The following is a 7,215-nucleotide window of genomic DNA, read 5'->3' as shown; positions in this document are numbered from 1 at the left end:
CTTTCTCATACCAAGCACGAGGAGATTGCTTCAACCCATACAAAGCCTTCTTACATTTGCACACTTTGTCCTCTTGTCCTTTTATGACAAAACCGCGAGGCTGCGTTACATAAACTTCCTCAAATATGTCACCATTCAAGAAAGCAGTAACAATGTCTGATTGATGTACATCCCAACCAAAATGAGCTGCCAATGCACATAGAAAACGCACAGTATTCATACGACAAGTGGGAGCAAAAGTCTCTTCATAATCTATGCCTTTTTGTTGTGCATAACCCTTTGCAACAAGTCGAGCCTTATGGCGATTGATCTCACCATCCGGCTTGCGTTTCAACTTGTAAACCCACTTCGTACCAATGGCCTTTTTGCCAGGAGGCAAATCACATAAAGTCCATGTGTCATTCTCTATAAGTGCATCATATTCTGATTTCATGGCAGCAATCCAATTTTCTGAATTCTGTGCTTCATCAAAAGACAGAGGCTCCTCAACATCATGTAAACTAGACACAGCCAAAGCATCACAATCTGATGCATAAGATGCATGGCGAGAGCCTGAACGAGTACGACTAGATAAAGGTGCATCCAATTTACTGTCACGCAAAGTGTGCACCAGCCATTTTGGCATACCTCTAGCCTGCTCATTTTCAGCCCTTTCCTCATCAAGTACATCATGTACATCTGCATCAGTAATAGGCTGTTCTAAAACATTTTCAGAAACCCCCATAGGCTGTACATTTGCCTCATTGGAACTTACATTCGTATTTCCACCACTGAAAAGAGGCAACAAAGTGTCATAAATGTCCTGTGAGCTTACATCACTATCTCTAGTACATGACAGCAAGGGCTGAACAGAATCTTCCACAAACACTACATCCCGTGAAACCAGAATACGTTTTGTTTGCGGATGATACAACCTGTAACCTTTGCTTTCAGCACTATAACCAACAAAAATACATTTGACAGCCTTATCATCCAATTTTCTGCGCTGCACTTGTGGCACCAAAGCATATGCCAAACAGCCAAAAACACGCATGTGCTCAATAGAAGGCTTTCTATCATGCCATGCTTCATATGGAGTAATAGACTGCAAAGCTTTCGTAGGACACCTGTTAAATACATAAGTGGCACACATGATGGCCTCAAGCCAAAAAGAATGCGGCAAAGCTTGACTTTTGACCATACATCGTGCCATTTCCGTTAGTGACCTGTTTTTCCTCTCAGCAACACTATTTTGCTGAGGTGTATAAGGCACTGTACATTGGTGTTTTATCCCACGACTAGCCAGAAATGCATTAAATTCATGAGACATATACTCCCCCCCTCGATCGGAACGGAGGGTGCCCATAGTACATTTTGAGACATTTTCAGCCATAGCCAAAAATTGTTTGAAGCACATAAAAACTTCGGACTTCGCTTTAAGCGGAAATACCCATGCATGCCTAGAGTAATCATCAATGAAAGTCACGAAGTACAGGTAATTGCCCAAGGACGGAGTTTGCATGGGCCCACAAACATCACTATGCACAAGCTGCAACCTGCATGTGGCCCTAACTGAACCATCCTTTGGAAACTTAGAACGCTGCATTTTACCCAGAATACAGCCTTCACAAACATGTTTGACAGGTGCTTCAAGAGGCGGCAAAGAAGCAACCATATCAGATTTCTGCAAACGCAGTAAACTGGCAAAATTCAGATGACCAAAACGTGCATGCCAAAGTTTTGCATCTGAAATAGCCCTTGAATCTACAACAGCATTTGCAAAATTTTGTCCACACTTGTCATACAAAGTGAGCTTATACAGCCCACGGCACAAAAGCCCAGATGCAACAATTTCATCACCAAAACTGAGATCATGAACTGTACATCTGTCATCCACAAATTTGACTACAAGTCCAAGTCTAGCAAGTGCGGATACAGACAAGAGATTCTTCTTGATCCCAGGTACATAAAGTGCATCAACAAGTGTGAAGGAACTGCCATTAGCAGCAGTGAGCACAATCTTTCCAACTCCCTGAACTGGATAAGAGGCGTTGTTGGCACAAGTGACTGAATTCCCATGAGGGACAGACTCGAGAGAGGTAAACAATTCACGATGTGAGGTAATGTGCTTTGTAGCACCACTGTCGAAATACCACACATGTGAATCTGCAGCAACTGACAAACATGCATCATGGACAGCAGGATTGTAAGTGCACTCTGCGCTAAAAGCCCATTCTGCATCAACATCAGCATCACAATCTCCTTTCACAGAAGACTCAACAATGGCTGCATTTGTAGTGGAACCAGCATTTGCACTGGAACCACCCTCTGTCTTCTTAGCCTCTTTGGCCTTCAACTTAGGACACGACTTGATCAAGTGATCATTGGCTTTACAATAATGGCAACGCATCTTCTTTTTGCCCTTATCACCAGAATTGCCAGACGAAGCGCTGCCAACAGAAGCATTAGGAACAGAATTTTTGCCACTCGCAGCAGAACCATAAGAAGTGGCTGCATTACTGTTACCACCCTTTCTTTGAGAAGCAATAAAAGCCTGTTCAACTGCACGCTGCCTAGTCCTGTTTTTTCTAGAAAGTGACTCTTGTAACATCAATGTGCATAATGCATCAAACTTGACTTCAGGATTTCCTTGGGTCATCAGTCTCCAAGTACTAGCAAAAGTCTGGTAGGAATCTGGTAAGGCATCAAGAACAGTCTGCACAAGGGAACTGTCCGAAATGACTTCACCTGCAGAAATGAGTTGCTCATTGATATCCTTGACACTAGCAAGGAAAGTGTCCATATCATCTTCCTCATGCATAATCTTCGACTCTAGCTCTTTACGCAGCAAAGCAATTTTAGCCTCATTGCGGCTTGCATAAAGACCTGCTAGAATATCCCAAGCCTGTTTTGCAGATTTTGCTGAACGGATGTGAGGAATAATGGTGCCCTTCACAGACAACGCAATCAATGCATGAGCCTGCGCATCCTTAACATCCCAACGAGCTTGTTATGTCGTAGGCAAAACAACTCTAACAGCTGCAATCCTTGCAGCAAGACCTGCAACATCCTCAACATCGCCTACATCTTCAGAACCAGGACGTACATCAATGCCCTGCACAATGTTCCAGACACCTTTTGACACAAGAACATGTTGCATCATATAAGCCCACATAGGGTAGTTTTCCCCATCCAACCTGTCCTCAGCAGCAAACATCTTGAACACATCTGTGTTGTTGTTGTCAGCCATGGTAAATGCTACACCTGATGTGAAAACTACCCGAAAATAGGAGAAATGGAGCGGGAACAACTTGTGCTATATAGCACAAACCGTAGAAGACTATAAGGCACCTGTTATACAGAAAGCGGCACTGACAGAAAATCTGCACAAAATGACGAAATAGCATGTGCAGTACTGCCCGTAGTGGAAACGGAGGCCGAAATGAGCCCAAATCAAAATTCTGAGCAGACCAAGCTCTTCGAGCTTTCCCAAAATATTTGTCGACCTGCGAACGCTCGCCAAAGCTCACTGAAATTGGAGAAAGTGAGCAGGCGTGTGCTGGAGCAGCTGGCGACTAAGCCCGAGAGGACGTGACCTGCTCTGATACCAATTGTTGGAATTAGGGTTGCAGAGAAACACACACAGCTTGGAGAAGACGAAGGAAGCTCAAGGCACACAATAGAGAGTGTGTTACTTAGTGTGCAATGGAAAGATAGATAGCCCTAGAGTGATGGGCGTATATACAATGCACGGGGGAAAAAACCTCCTAAAGAGGGAAAAAATGCCTCGGCAGTCCTAGTGTGTTCACACACATCACTACCACATGTATATGGTAACAGCTTCAAAAGGAGTACAAGACAAAAACTCTTACAGGCCGAAAAGAAGGGCACATTGACAAAGCTGTTAATGCAAATAAAAGAAGTGGAACAAGTTACAGAGATTCCAAGGTCTTACAATGGAGATCTTGTTCTAGAATTTCCACCTACCATGGGAAAGTTGCACCATATGGATGCGATGGAGCATAAGTATGATCCTCATTTGTGGTCGAAGCCTACTACATCCAATATTGTTTTTCCAGGTGTAGTGCGTCTTAGTCATTGCATAGGATCTCTCAAGTGCATGAATGAACAATGTGTCCGCTTGGTTAATTATTATATTCCCAATACAAGTCATTTCAACGGGTACATACAAAAGGCAACTGGACCTGGGGAATATTGTAAGATTGGAGATAAGAGCCTTACATGCCACTTTTGTAAGGCAATTGCTTTTTGTATTGCAACATGTGATTGTGTAGTATACTATGTAATGCCATCCGATGAGACTGCCACTAGAGTCATGATTCACCGTGACACACATCGACACGATGTGCACAGCGGCACATCCAAAACACTAACGGACAACACCAAGTTGATGGTGCAAAGGATTTTGACTGTTGATCCACACACACGCAAGAGCTAGGAAGGTTCAAATGTGTTTGGCAAAAGAAATTATAAGTGCAACACTTCTTCGCAACAACACCAACGAAGGTATTTTAGGCGAGCAACATCTATTTGCAATCACTGAGGAGTTGGGGTCATTGGTGCAAGATAACTGGTATGAGCATTTCCTAGATTCTTATTTCGATGCAAAACTCTATGCTAAATTATTTTTTTATCTAAACACTTTTAACGTTGACAGGTTTCGGAGGTCAGTGTCTATTTTATGTAGAGGGGTTGACAAAGAATCTTTTGGCATTGATGCACTCCTAAAACTGAAGCGAGACTGCACATATGAGTTTTTCCATGGAAGCCGGTTTCCTGGTCAAGGTATGGAGGGGGAGAAATGTTATGTCTTCAAAATGTCCACAATTGGTCCAGCATCCGGTGTGGACCTAGTGAACCGAATGAGACAAGATAGGGATGGCGATCTTCGACGTGCGTGGATCCAGTTTGATCACACCATACGTGTTAACGATTGGGTGACTATGGCCTGTCATGTCTATGATCCAAGGTACATGGTTCACCTTAAGAGCTTTGTGGCTTGCCTTTTACTCTCTCTAAAACAATTTGTTTGTAGCATGTAGGACCTTTTGACTATTGCAACTTGTGAAATGAAACAGGAAGACATGGAAACGCAATGTTTGTTTTGGGAGTGCCTCAATGATATCATGTGGGTGTGACAAAGCTAATTTCTTTGGCTACATGGCTGATGAAGCTCAAGCAAATTGGAATGCAGTTCGAATTGTTTTCAATGGTGGTGACAAGACCAATACAATGAGCGGCTGAGAGCGTTCTTGTCTTTTCCATTGGAAGCAAAGCTTGAATTAAAACACAATGAAGTATGTGGTGCAAGCTTCTCAACACACACACAAAGAAATGTGTGAGAAGTGGAGGCAAGCACCAACAAAAGAGGCTGTAGCAGCAGAGGCTCGTATGATACGCCAATGGTGGCGTAACGGTCATTGCATAGACCGTAACATTCCATACATGGATTCATGGATTAGTTGGTGGGAAATTCGTATTGCACATTGGGGTGGCATTATGACATGCGTAGAAAGTAGCTCTGATGGACCAAACACTCCACACACTAACCTTGTAGAGAGCAAGCATGGCAGGTGGCTAGCAGGGGAGGGTTTCCGTAAACGCATTTCATTATATGATGCATGTACAACCGACCTTGCTAATTCCATCTTACAGAGCACAAAGGCCATTTCATACAGCCATGGAAAACACATTGGGAAGGGTCCATCAATACAAAAGCTTACGGAACGCCATGAAAAACGTCCTAGCCAAGTGATAAGAGCAATGAATGCGGCTACTGAGGGACTCCAATGTATAAACAACCAACTCCATTAACAGGAGATAAGGAGACATTAAGGCAAAAACGGAAGCCAAATGAGGTTATCAACGTGGAAGATGATGCATCACATAGGCCTCAGTACAACTCGGTCATCAAAGATCACAAGAAGTATGGAAGACCACGTAAGATCAACTTTGCAGAAGAAGGGATATCACAAACCCCAAAACGAAGTACTGGTTCTGGTGGGCAGTATGTAGTTGAGCGCAAGGTCAATGAGGCAATGTGGGCCATACGCCAAACTCCACAAGGTAGTAGGGTCACCTGTAGTGGCACGCCAAGAGGAGGACGCAGGTGTGGATGCAGTATAGCAGGTTCTAGCCTTGGTATACCAGCCCATCATTTGAAGGATATCGAAAACATCCAAATGGTGTGGTGCATCAATGGTTTTGGTTTTGTCCGGATCATGTCTTGCATTGCCATATAGTAGACCAGAACATTGAGCCGCAGCCTCAGCATCCACCACACACTTGGCCCGTGCATGTGGGCACCAACCTATCGGAGGATGAGGTGCAAATATTGCATGAAGGGGGGTATCAAGTGGAGCTAAGCAAAGAAGGAGTATCTAATGTAACGCCAGTTGCTCAAGAACAAAATATGACAAACTCTCCTTTCAAGTCAAAAGATACATCCACTCCTGAAGGCGATGCAAGAGCCACAGTGCGAGATGGTGTGCGTGTACGGTATCGGACTTCCATTTCCGAGGATGTTGCTCGTAAGATCAGTCTAGCACTAGCCCTGAGAGCGAAGGTCGTAGAAGAGATATGTGTAGCAGATGGTGTTAGTGAGGTCTTCAAAGTAGAGACGAAAAGTGAAGATGGTCATGTCGGGATGTACAAAGTTTGTATTGCATGTAAACATTTGTATCTTATTTATCTGAGTGTGTTAGGGCTAAGCCAAAATGAGAACATGTTTATCCATCAACCAATCCTGGCAGATGTTGATATCTTCAGGGAATTGAGTCGAAGCCAGACTTATCTAGGCACGGATCTATAGCATTTGTCAATGCTCACTTTTTCTTAGGATGCTTTACCTAGACAACTGTACTACTTTCTAATTTTATCTTAGGATGGCCACATTTGGATACATTCATTTGCAGCTATTTTTCATATTTGAGTACTAGTTGTTTATGTGTCAAATCGTGTAAAAAATAATATAATATTACCACAGTGGCTATAAATTGCCATATCTTGAGTTATTTTTGTCAAAGCGTCCACTAGCTTCCTAGCACACCTCTCTTTCTTTCACGATGTCCGACGATCTTGAGAGTAAAATCAAGTCTGCATGGGATGCCATTCCAAACGGAGAGGCATTGTATGGAGCCGACTGGTTTAGTCAGGCTCTAAAGGCAACCATCAACGTGTATCGCCTCTATCAGTGCCGCAAGGAACTCAATATGC

The sequence above is a fragment of the Adiantum capillus-veneris genome, chromosome 30, assembly GCF_014529385.1.
Source record: "Adiantum capillus-veneris isolate H3 chromosome 30, ASM1452938v2, whole genome shotgun sequence".
Classification (NCBI taxonomy): Eukaryota; Viridiplantae; Streptophyta; class Polypodiopsida; order Polypodiales; family Pteridaceae; genus Adiantum; species Adiantum capillus-veneris.
This window is presented reverse-complemented; position numbering follows the sequence as displayed.